Here is a 10,273-nt window from a genome sequence, read left to right as displayed (position 1 = left end):
CAGCTGTAGCCCCCTCCCCTATCTCCTCCCAATCCCACCTTTCCTCCCTCTTCTTCTCTCATGCCTCTACCCCAGTCCACTGATAAGGGCTGTCCTCCTCCCTTTCCATCTGACCCTAGCCTAACAGGTCTCATCAGGACTGGCTGCATGTCTGCCTCTTTTAAAAAAAAATTAAAGAAGAGTATATGGTAACACAAGTTGAACACAATTTCCTTTAAATGAAAGTAGACAGAAAGTTGGCAGTCTGGGAGGATGAATGGGTATGGAAGGAGCTGGCATAGGGGGTGAATATTACCAAAATATATTGTGTAAAATTCTCAAGCAATTATTTAAAAAAATTCCATAATCCACACAATTTTCTTGATATAATTTCCTATGAATTTATTCAAATACGTCTCTTTCACTTTCCACTAGAATAAGTCATACAGAAATTTGTCTCCTATTTGAAAGTGTCCCCGGTTTGAATATTTCTCCTTACTGTGGTCCACCTTTAATACCCATAAAGAATGGAAGTTCAGGAGGGTCTTGTAAGTGGTCTGCATCTTCGGGTAGTCTGTAGAGCCTTAAACCTATCATAATTCCTAGTTCCAGCGGGCTTACTAATATATTGCTCGCTAGTCGCTCTCGCCCTTATTCTCTCTCTCTCAGTTCTCCTCCAACCTTATACGATTTGTTCTCTCACCTGAGGCAGGAGGAGGTAATGCATTTTTTTTTTTCCGAGACAGGTTTTCTCAGAGTAACCTTGGTTGACCTAGTCTCGCTTTATAGACCAGGCTGGCCTCAAACTCACAGAGATCCACTGGCCATTGCCTCTCTGCCTGCCTCTTCCTCTGCCCTCTGCCCTCTGCCCTCTGCCCTCTGCCCTCTGCCCTCTGGTCAACTCTGGACTCTGGACTCTGGACTCTGGACAGACTCTAGACCCTGGACTCTGCCTCTTCTTCCCCACATGCAGGGATTACAGGCATGTGCCACCAATGCACCGATCAGGGCTTCTTTATTGACCATCTTCATACTAAGAGCTTCTTCAGTACTCCTTAAAGATTCCCTATGCTGCGTTAGTCAGCTTCCACTGATGAAAGAGGACGACCTCCCCTATCAGTGGACTTGGAGAGGGGTTTGGGAGGAGATGAGGGTGGGAGGGTGGAATTGGGATGGAATAAGAGAGGGGGCTGGGATACAAAGGGAATAAACTGTAATTAATACAAAAATAAATAAATAAATAAATAAATAAGACTCAAGAGAACAGCTGAAAAAAGACTTACAGGTTCAAAGATTTCGGTTCATGCCATCTCAGCTCTGTCAAGGGAGAAGCAGAGCATGGTGGTGAGGTGAAGTGTAGCAGAGACTGCTCAGCTTCCTGTGGCTGGGAAGAACCAACTGATCACTTGTAAAACAAACCCTCCCCCACAAGCAAGAGGTCAGAGCCTTTATGATACAATTATCCTCCAAAGGCCTCGCCTCTGAACACTGTTGCATTTGAGTCCAACCAAGCCTTCAACATAAGCACTTTGGAGTGGCATTTTAGGATCCAAGCTAAGGAGTACATCGACAATGTAAATCTCCAAAAAGCACAATTTGACACACATAATTTTTTTTTTTTTTTTTTTTTTTTTTTCAATGCAGTTTATTCAGGAACATTGAACAATCCTCGGACCCCGGGGAAAGCCAGCCCACAGCTTAAATAACCTCTGGGTAGCCAACCCAGGCGTGCCACGGGGGTAATGCAGATAGGTCCACCTACATGGAAGCAAGCCAGATCCTCGGCCTTAGCCAAATGTGGAGTTGTTCGTGACAGAGAGCACTCACCATCGGGAAGGTGGAAGGCGGAAACCAGCTTCATCTTTAAGGCATAGCATTCCGCAGCTCTCTACAGTTCCCCCTTTTTGTTTTAGACGCATCAGGCAAGAGTAGAGGTCTGATCTCTGATATTAGAAATAAATTGGGACTTTGTACAGATGTTCATTTAGGTGTCATCCACCCAAAGAGCATCAGACCCGTCCGATACCTTTTTCTCAGAGGCGGGACCTGGGGCATCAACCCGCATGCAATCAGACATGCTCTTCTCTGGGTCCAAAGCGGCTGACCCTGAGTGCAGTGCTTAGCCTCGCATCCTGAGCGTATCATTTTAGCTTTTTATGGTATCCAGCCATGCTTGGGGAGAATGTCCTGCTTCAATGGCTGTAAAGGCCTGAATGATCATGGCTGCATCACACTGTTGTGAGACTCTAATCTTGCATATATACCACAGGCAAACCAAGGAGACCAACACCAGAAGGCCTGCTGACTCTCCCATGCCCGCCCATTCCTTCAGATGATTCATGGCTGCAGCAATCCATGTTGATAATCCTCTGGCTAGTCCTGCGTCCACTCCGGTAGAATTTACTGTGACAATGGCCACTCTCAGCTGCTCCATCGTAGTATCGAATTCTCCAGTCCAATTACCTAAAATATAGCTCGACAATTGTTTAGACAGATTTGCAGCGCAGGAAAAATTCTCATGTTGTATGCTAGTGACACAAAGTCCAGCATACTTTCATTGACAGCCAGGTTGAGCGATTTGCCATAGGGTATCAATTTGCTCCTGCAAGAGGCCAATCCTCTGATTGAACACCATCAAGCTTCCTTTTAGTTGAGCATTAATTCCTTTATGTACAACTAAGGCATGAGCTACATTGGCTAAATGATTATTCAGGGTTTGACCAGTCTGCCCAGTATGACTCATGGCTAATGCCCTGGTGGTAGCTCCAACAGCCATCAATGAGATGGTAGTAACAATGGTGGCTGTAGTTCCAAGATCCCTTTTCTGTCTGAAGAGAGTCACAATTTTCTATTCATTCAAGGACGATGTCTCACCTACAGTTAGAAAGCGTAGAACATACCAAACGCTATGGGAGAAGTAAGATGACCACTGCGACACTTCCTTGTTCCAACATTGTCAGCTCCTTTACAGATCTTTAATATCCTGTTTATAATTACGGTAAATAATAAATAAGTAACCTCGCAGAATGAGGTTTTTTTTTTTTTTACATTGGTCAAGCATCTAAATTTGAAAGATTATTTCTTGTTCTCAAGACACAACATGCTACATAAGAATGGATGGTTGATAGTGTCTCCTCCGCACTAATCTTTGTCATCGAACTTTGCCACCTAGAGTGTCAATGCACTAACTGAACTATTGTTAAGTCTCCTGAGGCTAATAAACATTTCTTATCCACAGGATTTATTTGTTTACAGTGTCTTAAATTATTAGGGACCATAAGGATAGCCCTTCATCTCTCTTACTGCCATGACCTTTCAGAATGAAGAGAGTTATAAAAATTAAAAAAAAACCTTCTGTTGCAGCATTTCAAATCTTTATGACAGCATCTTGCACTCAATTTTCTCAACAGCCTTCTGATTTCTTAATGATCCTTCTTTTGTTTTATTTCCTCAATCCCATTTATTTTCAGGTTTGCAAGGGCATGTGTTTTTTTTCTGTCTCCCTAGATACAATATACCTGCTTCTTCAAATTAAATAATATCTAATAAAATATTGAAAAAATAATATAGGGAAAGGCTGCCTGTTGCTAGGCAATCACCCAGCATCTGTATTCTCACACAGCTCTGAAAGACACTGAGTGCAACAGCTGCAGCCTGAGCTGTTGGTCACTCAGATACGATTTACAGAAACATAGTAATTCAGGAATAGCATTAGGAGGCTATGCTGTAATCCTACATAGTGGCAGTCTGCGTGATCATGCTCAGGGAATCACCCATATAATGTGGGGCTGCTATTATTTAATGTATGAAAAGTTGTTAATAGGAGCTGGGGAGATGATTGAGTCTGTAAATTTCATGCCACACAAACATGAGAATCTGAGTTCAATCCCTAGCTGCCATGTAGAAGCTATGAGTAGCAGCAGCAGATGCCTGTCATGGCAGGGCTGATGGAGGAGAGGCAGGAGCTTGGTGGACAACCACCTGAGCAGAATAGGTGAGCTCATAGTTCATTAAGAGGTCTGCCTCAAACATTAGTTATGGAACACAAAAAGTAGATACATAACAAGGAGCTCTGGCCTCCAAACACACACACACACACACACACACACACACACACACACACATCTATGCACAAACATAAACATGCACAAAGTTGCTGGTACTATATGAAGGAAGGTCAACAATAAAAAAATTATTTAGACTAGAACACTGCATGAGCCTTAAATAAAATATGCTAACCCTTCAGAGATCAGGAATGTTTGTGAAAAAGGAGGCAGAAAGATTGTAAAGAGCCAGTAGGATGGAAGATATCAGGGAAACAATGCATTCCAGACACAACAGGAATCATACACTTTTTAACACAGAGATATGATGGCAGCATGCACAGGGCCTGCACAGGTCTAAGCCAGGTAGAACAAGTGAGAAGGAGAAGTAGACATGAGCGCTCATCCTTAACCAAGAAACTACCCCTAAATGGCAGTCCCTCAGAAAGAAAGAAAAAAACAACTTAATTTTCTCCAATGGAGTCTTGCTGAGTATACAAACCACACTTAAAGGAAGACCTCATGCCCAGTGATGGCCAACACGAACTAATTCAATGGTGGAGAATTTCTGTCTCAATACATTTTCTGGGAACTTCTTACCTTGTTGTGCTTTTGCTTATATAATTACGGTTTCCAAATATATAACAAAAGAAAAAAAATGGAAGAAGAGTTTCATAAAAATTAAAGTAAAAAAGAAAGAGAAAGAAAGAAAGAAGAAAGAAAGAAAGAAAGAAAGAAAGAAAGAAAGAAAGAAAGAAAGAAAGAAAGAAAGAAAGAAAAAAGAAAGAAAGAAGGATTAAACGCAAGTCACCCCTCAATATAGAACAGTTTGTGTTGCTTGTTGGAATTAATCCATTTTCTGGTGAACAGATTACTATTTTATAGTCCCCATTGGCTATCAGTTGTGCCAAATGGTTGTGTAGCCTCTTCTGTATGTTTCCACATGAAGAGTAGACTCAGAAGTGATTTAGAATGCCTTGGCAGTCACAAACACAATGAATTTTTCAGATTCACAAAATGAGATATTCATTATTCTGAAGACTCACCATACTTAGACCTCTTTTCATTCATTTGTAAATATTTTTCAGGGCTTGTAACTTAATATGCAATGGACCAAAGAGTTGGAGAGACAAAGATAAATTAATCATGGCATCTACTCCATGAGCCACATGCAAACAGAAAAATCATACTTAATATTATTCCATAACAATTAGCTTGAGGCATTAGGTTTATTGTGTAGAAATACATATTTTTGGAAAGGAATAATTTCTGAAAAATGGTGGGTATCTATCATCAGAAATGTATGACCCTTCAAAATTTCCCGTTTTCCAAATCACACTCAACCTTGAATCATTTGTAATTTTATTGAGAGAAAAAATGGCTAGTATATTTTTTTCAATGCAGTTTATTCAGGAACCTTGAACAATCATCTGACCCTGGGGAAAGCCAGCCCACAGCTTAAATAGCCTCTGGGTAGCCAGCCCCAGCATGCCACGTGGGCAATGCAGATAGGTCCACATATATAGAAGCAAGCCAGATCCGGCTAGTATATTTTTAATAGTTTTCAGAGAAAGTTGTAGCACTCTGTGGAAAAGTCTCTCCTGCTCCTTACTCATTTACCTTAGTCTTCTCCATTGCCCCTCTATATACATGATCATAGAGGCATCTCAAGGAATCTCAACTAAGCCTCCTTCCTTCTGTATGGAAATTTTCATCTTCCCTGAGGAAAACGAGAGTCCTACAAACCAGTGAGATGCATCTTGCTTAGGTTAGAGCACACCATCTGTGCTAATGAGGCAATAACTTCTAATGTGCAAATCTGTCACCCTCCCAATGAGTTTATTTGGAATTTAAAGAGACAACTTCTTAAGTGAAGGAATTGTTCAGCATAGAAAATCTACGCCTTCTGTCATATCTCCAAGTGAGATATTTGACGTTGGTGGATAAATCTTCCTCCCTGGGACTCTTGCTAAAATGCTCAATCCCTATCCAGAAAGGCAAAGAGGATGGACATCAGAAGAAGTAGAAAAGAGGGAACAAGTCAGGAGCCTGACACAGAGGACCTCTGAAAGGCTCTGCCCTGCAGACTATCAATGCAGATGCTGAGACTTATGGGCAACCTTTGGGCAGAGTGTAGGGAATCTTAGGAAAGAAGTGGGAAACAGTAAGATCTGAAGAGGACAGGAACTCCACAAGGAGGGCAACAGAACCAAAATATCTGAGCACAGGGGTCTTTCCTGAGACTGATACTCCAACCAAGGACCATGCATGGAGATAACATAAGACCCCTGCACAGGTATAGCCCATGGTAGTTCAGTATCCAAGTGGGTTCTATTGTAATAAGAACAGGGACTGTCTCTGACATGAACTGATTGGCCTGCTCTTTAATTACTTCCCCCTGAGGGGGAAGCAGCATTACCAGGCCACAGAAGAAAACACTGCAGCCACTCCGGATGAGACTTAATTGACTAGCCTCAGAAAGAAGGAAAAGAAGACCCCCCTATCAGTGGACTTGGGGAGGGGCATGCATGCAGAAGGTGGAGGAAGGGAGGGATTGGGAAGGGAGGAGGAAGGGAACCACAGGGTGAATACAAAGTGAATAAAGTATAATTAATAAAGAATTTTTAAAAATCTTCCTCCATGAATTTGAATTTGATAAGCTTTCAATGGTCCTGAAGCTAAGTCTCTATCATTTCCTTTTAACATACCACCTTAAAGATGTTTGAAAGTCATCCCCAGCCTTTCCTTACCCACTTCATTCTGATACCTTGGAACACTAAAATTGTGCACTCAGGGTTACAAGGAAGCTGCCTGTTCAATAGATGTGCACTGAACCTCTAGCATGTGTTAGGCCCTGTGATAGGTACTAGATACCCACCACAGAGTAATGTGATAGGCAATGGAGAGTTAGCAATGTAATATGTGCCTGGTCAAAGAAAACCAGTGTTTATACATCATTAGAGAATAAGAATCTAATAGTTAACGACTGTACATTATTTTTAAATCTATGTTATAATACAACAGAGTTAAGTAGCCTTAATAAAATTATAGTCACAAATTAAATTGTCATGATAATACCTGAAAATTGGCTACAATCCCATTTATGTTGAATGGTATAGTACAGAAATTATGCAAACTGCTTGGAGTCCTATGGGTAGCACAGAATTGTCTATGACAGTATGTGTGCTATTTTTACTGTTGACCCAATTCTTAGACTTAATAATTCTACTAAAAAAATCTGAAAATCATTAACTTGATTCATAAGCATTAATCTGCATACACAGTGAAAAGTCATCTTCCTGCTTTAGTTCTTGAACTCCAGAGGCAGAGGCAGGCAGATCTCTGTTAGTCTCAGGTCAGTTTGGCTTGCATATCTATCTCTACAACAACAACAACAATAAAAAATTCAAGAAGAGATAATCAAGATAAGCAGTCAATATTTTCAGCTCATGCACTTACCTATTTAAAAAGCATTAAAAATATGTTACGGTACAGGAAACATAAAAATAATCAGTTCAAAGAGCCAGCCACTGAGTTCTTGTCAGAGACAGTCCCTGTTCCCCTTACCCACTTGGATACTGAGTTGCCATGGACTACATCTGAACAGCGGTTCTAGTTTATATCCATGAATGGTCCTTGGTTGGAGTATCAGCTTCAGAAACAACCCATGTTTCCAGATATTTTGGTTCTATTGCTCACCTTATGAAGCTCCTATCCTTTCCAGGTCTTAGGCCACAAAGGAGGACAATGCAGCCAGTTCTGAGGAGACTTGGAGATGGAAGGGGAGGAGGACCTCCCTATCTGTGGACTTGGAGAGGAGAATAGGAGGGTGCTATTGGGAGGAGGTGAGGGAGGGAGCTACAGCTGGGACACAAAGTGAATAAGTTGCAATCAATATAAAAATAAATTTTTTTATATTTTTTTATAAATAATTAAAAAATTATTTTGAAAAAAATAATTAGTTCATGACCCACAAGGATTTCCATCTACTTGGAGACACACATAGGGAAATGACTGATTTCAAAGTTATTCAATGGCAAATTGACTGTCTTCTGTGAGTATGCAGAAAATTGACTGTGTAGTCCTGTTCATAAAAGACATTACATCCGAGTTAGTTTCATGGGCATCCTTAGCCAGATGGACTAATAAAGGCTCAGAAGAATGAGAAGCCAGGAATGAACATAACTCATTCAGACAAATGCTAACAATAAATCTTGAATTCAAAGTATGTGTGATTAAATTGCCTATAAAAGCACATAATCTCTGAAAGATAGGCAGGTGGAAGAGTGTCAGATCAGGAAGGTCTATAAGCATGCTTTGGGATTAATTTTATAGTCGATAAAATACAATTAGCAAAACTGGCTTTAGTGTGACGTTCTTATGCTCCCTTCTCAAAGCCATCTTCAAATTATAAAAACAAAGGAAAAATACTATTCAATCTTCAGTTCTATTAGAAAGAACTATAGCTCCTAACTATGGAAAATAGGTTGAACTCACATAACAATGGTGAATGCATTCGTAAAACAGAAGGTCAAATCTGCTAACAGATATTGGTATTGACAAGAAGCAGATGGCTCATTTTGGAACCCATGGAATAGTGAAACTAGGCATTTCAGACAGCAGGAAAAAGGGGCAGAGTTGAATACAGACTGGTTAAATTTCATGCACAAGCTCAGAAGCAGCAGAGCTAAGTTAACATAGATGAAATCATGAACCAAACAAACCACACCTTCTTAGGTATTTTCAAGGAGATTAAAAAAAACAAAACAAAAAAGGCGATAATCACATCCAGCATCTATCAATAACAAGAAGGAAGTTTGGATCCTGGAGTATGTGAATCAAAGAAATTCACAATTCTTGGGCACTAAACATACTGAAAAACAAGAAGCAAGTAGGATTATCTTGGGTTTATGGAGAATATGAATAATATGATAGTTTATGCCCCTGTTGTTGCATCTAGAAAACAAACTTATATCACCAAATATAGCTAACCAAAAGACCAAAAGAAAATGATTGGCATGAGTGAGTAGAAAGCAGCTTCAGAGAGAATGCTGCCAGATGTTGCATACTCTGCCAACCTCTCACAAAACTTTGAGTCTAATACTTAATCTCCAGCCTCCATTCAGAAAAAAATAGTAGTCCTAGAAATCAGGCTTTAAGGATGCTTTCAACAGAAATATAAGGAGCAATAAGTAAAGCATTCTAAAATTAAAATAGAAGAGAACGATAAGAAATAACCAATATATTATAATTAACACCCTCAGAAAAAGGAATAATATATCAGACATTGCATTCAAGAAACAGAGGCAGGAGACTATATAAAAGCTTTCAGAAGCCAGACAGTAGTGCTGTACATCTTTAATCCCAGCCCTTGAGAAGCAGAGGCAGGTAAATCTCTGAGTTTGAGGCCTGCTTGGTCTACAGAGTGAGTTCCAAGACAGCTAGGGCTACACAGAGAACACCTGTCTTTGAAAACAAACAAACAAACAAAGGCATTTTCAGAACACCTATAAATTAAAAAAAAATCAAGAACTCAATATAAAATAGATATAAAAATAATTGTTTCAGAACATACGTGAAAGAAGAGTTATTAGAGAATATAGGAAGTAGAATATACAACAAATAAGAGTTCTAGAAAAGAGAAATGCTGATAACAAGACTTTACAGTTATTGAAAAGCACTAGATCTGAAAATCTGAAGTTATATAAACAAAGGAAGAGATGGTTGTTTGAAACCACTATGTTTTTAAGTGACTGGACTTTTATTAGTGATTGCTGAAACATCAGGCTATCCCAAGGAACTAAACAGATCCTTGAGAGGTCTTTATCTGAAACACATGAGAGGTCTTTATCTGCAACTCACTGACACTGCAGGCCAGGGAATCAGGTAGCAGATTTTTCACTCTCCTTTCCATTCTCTAATTCCAATTCCTCAGTCTTATGTCCCCTGACCTATAGCAGATTAATTGCAGAGACCTATCCACCTATCCAATAAGTTCCTCTATTCCCTGTAGATTACACAGATCCTCCTGGCAAATTAAGCCATTCTAGTCAGTCCCTATTCCTGAATGTCACTTTCCAATACCTAGAAACAAGTCCTACATGGGACCAACCAGAAGCACTCCAAACCAGGTAGCCCACATCTACAACACAGACTTAAAATACAGACAAGACAACAGAAACCCACCTAACAAAGAGAGAACCAGATATCAGCACCCAGAATTATAACCATCACAAACCCAGAGGCCTAGA

Source organism: Meriones unguiculatus, chromosome 9 (genome assembly GCF_030254825.1).
Source record: "Meriones unguiculatus strain TT.TT164.6M chromosome 9, Bangor_MerUng_6.1, whole genome shotgun sequence".
In the NCBI taxonomy this organism is placed as follows: Eukaryota; Metazoa; Chordata; class Mammalia; order Rodentia; family Muridae; genus Meriones; species Meriones unguiculatus.
Note: the sequence above shows the minus strand (reverse complement) of the source record.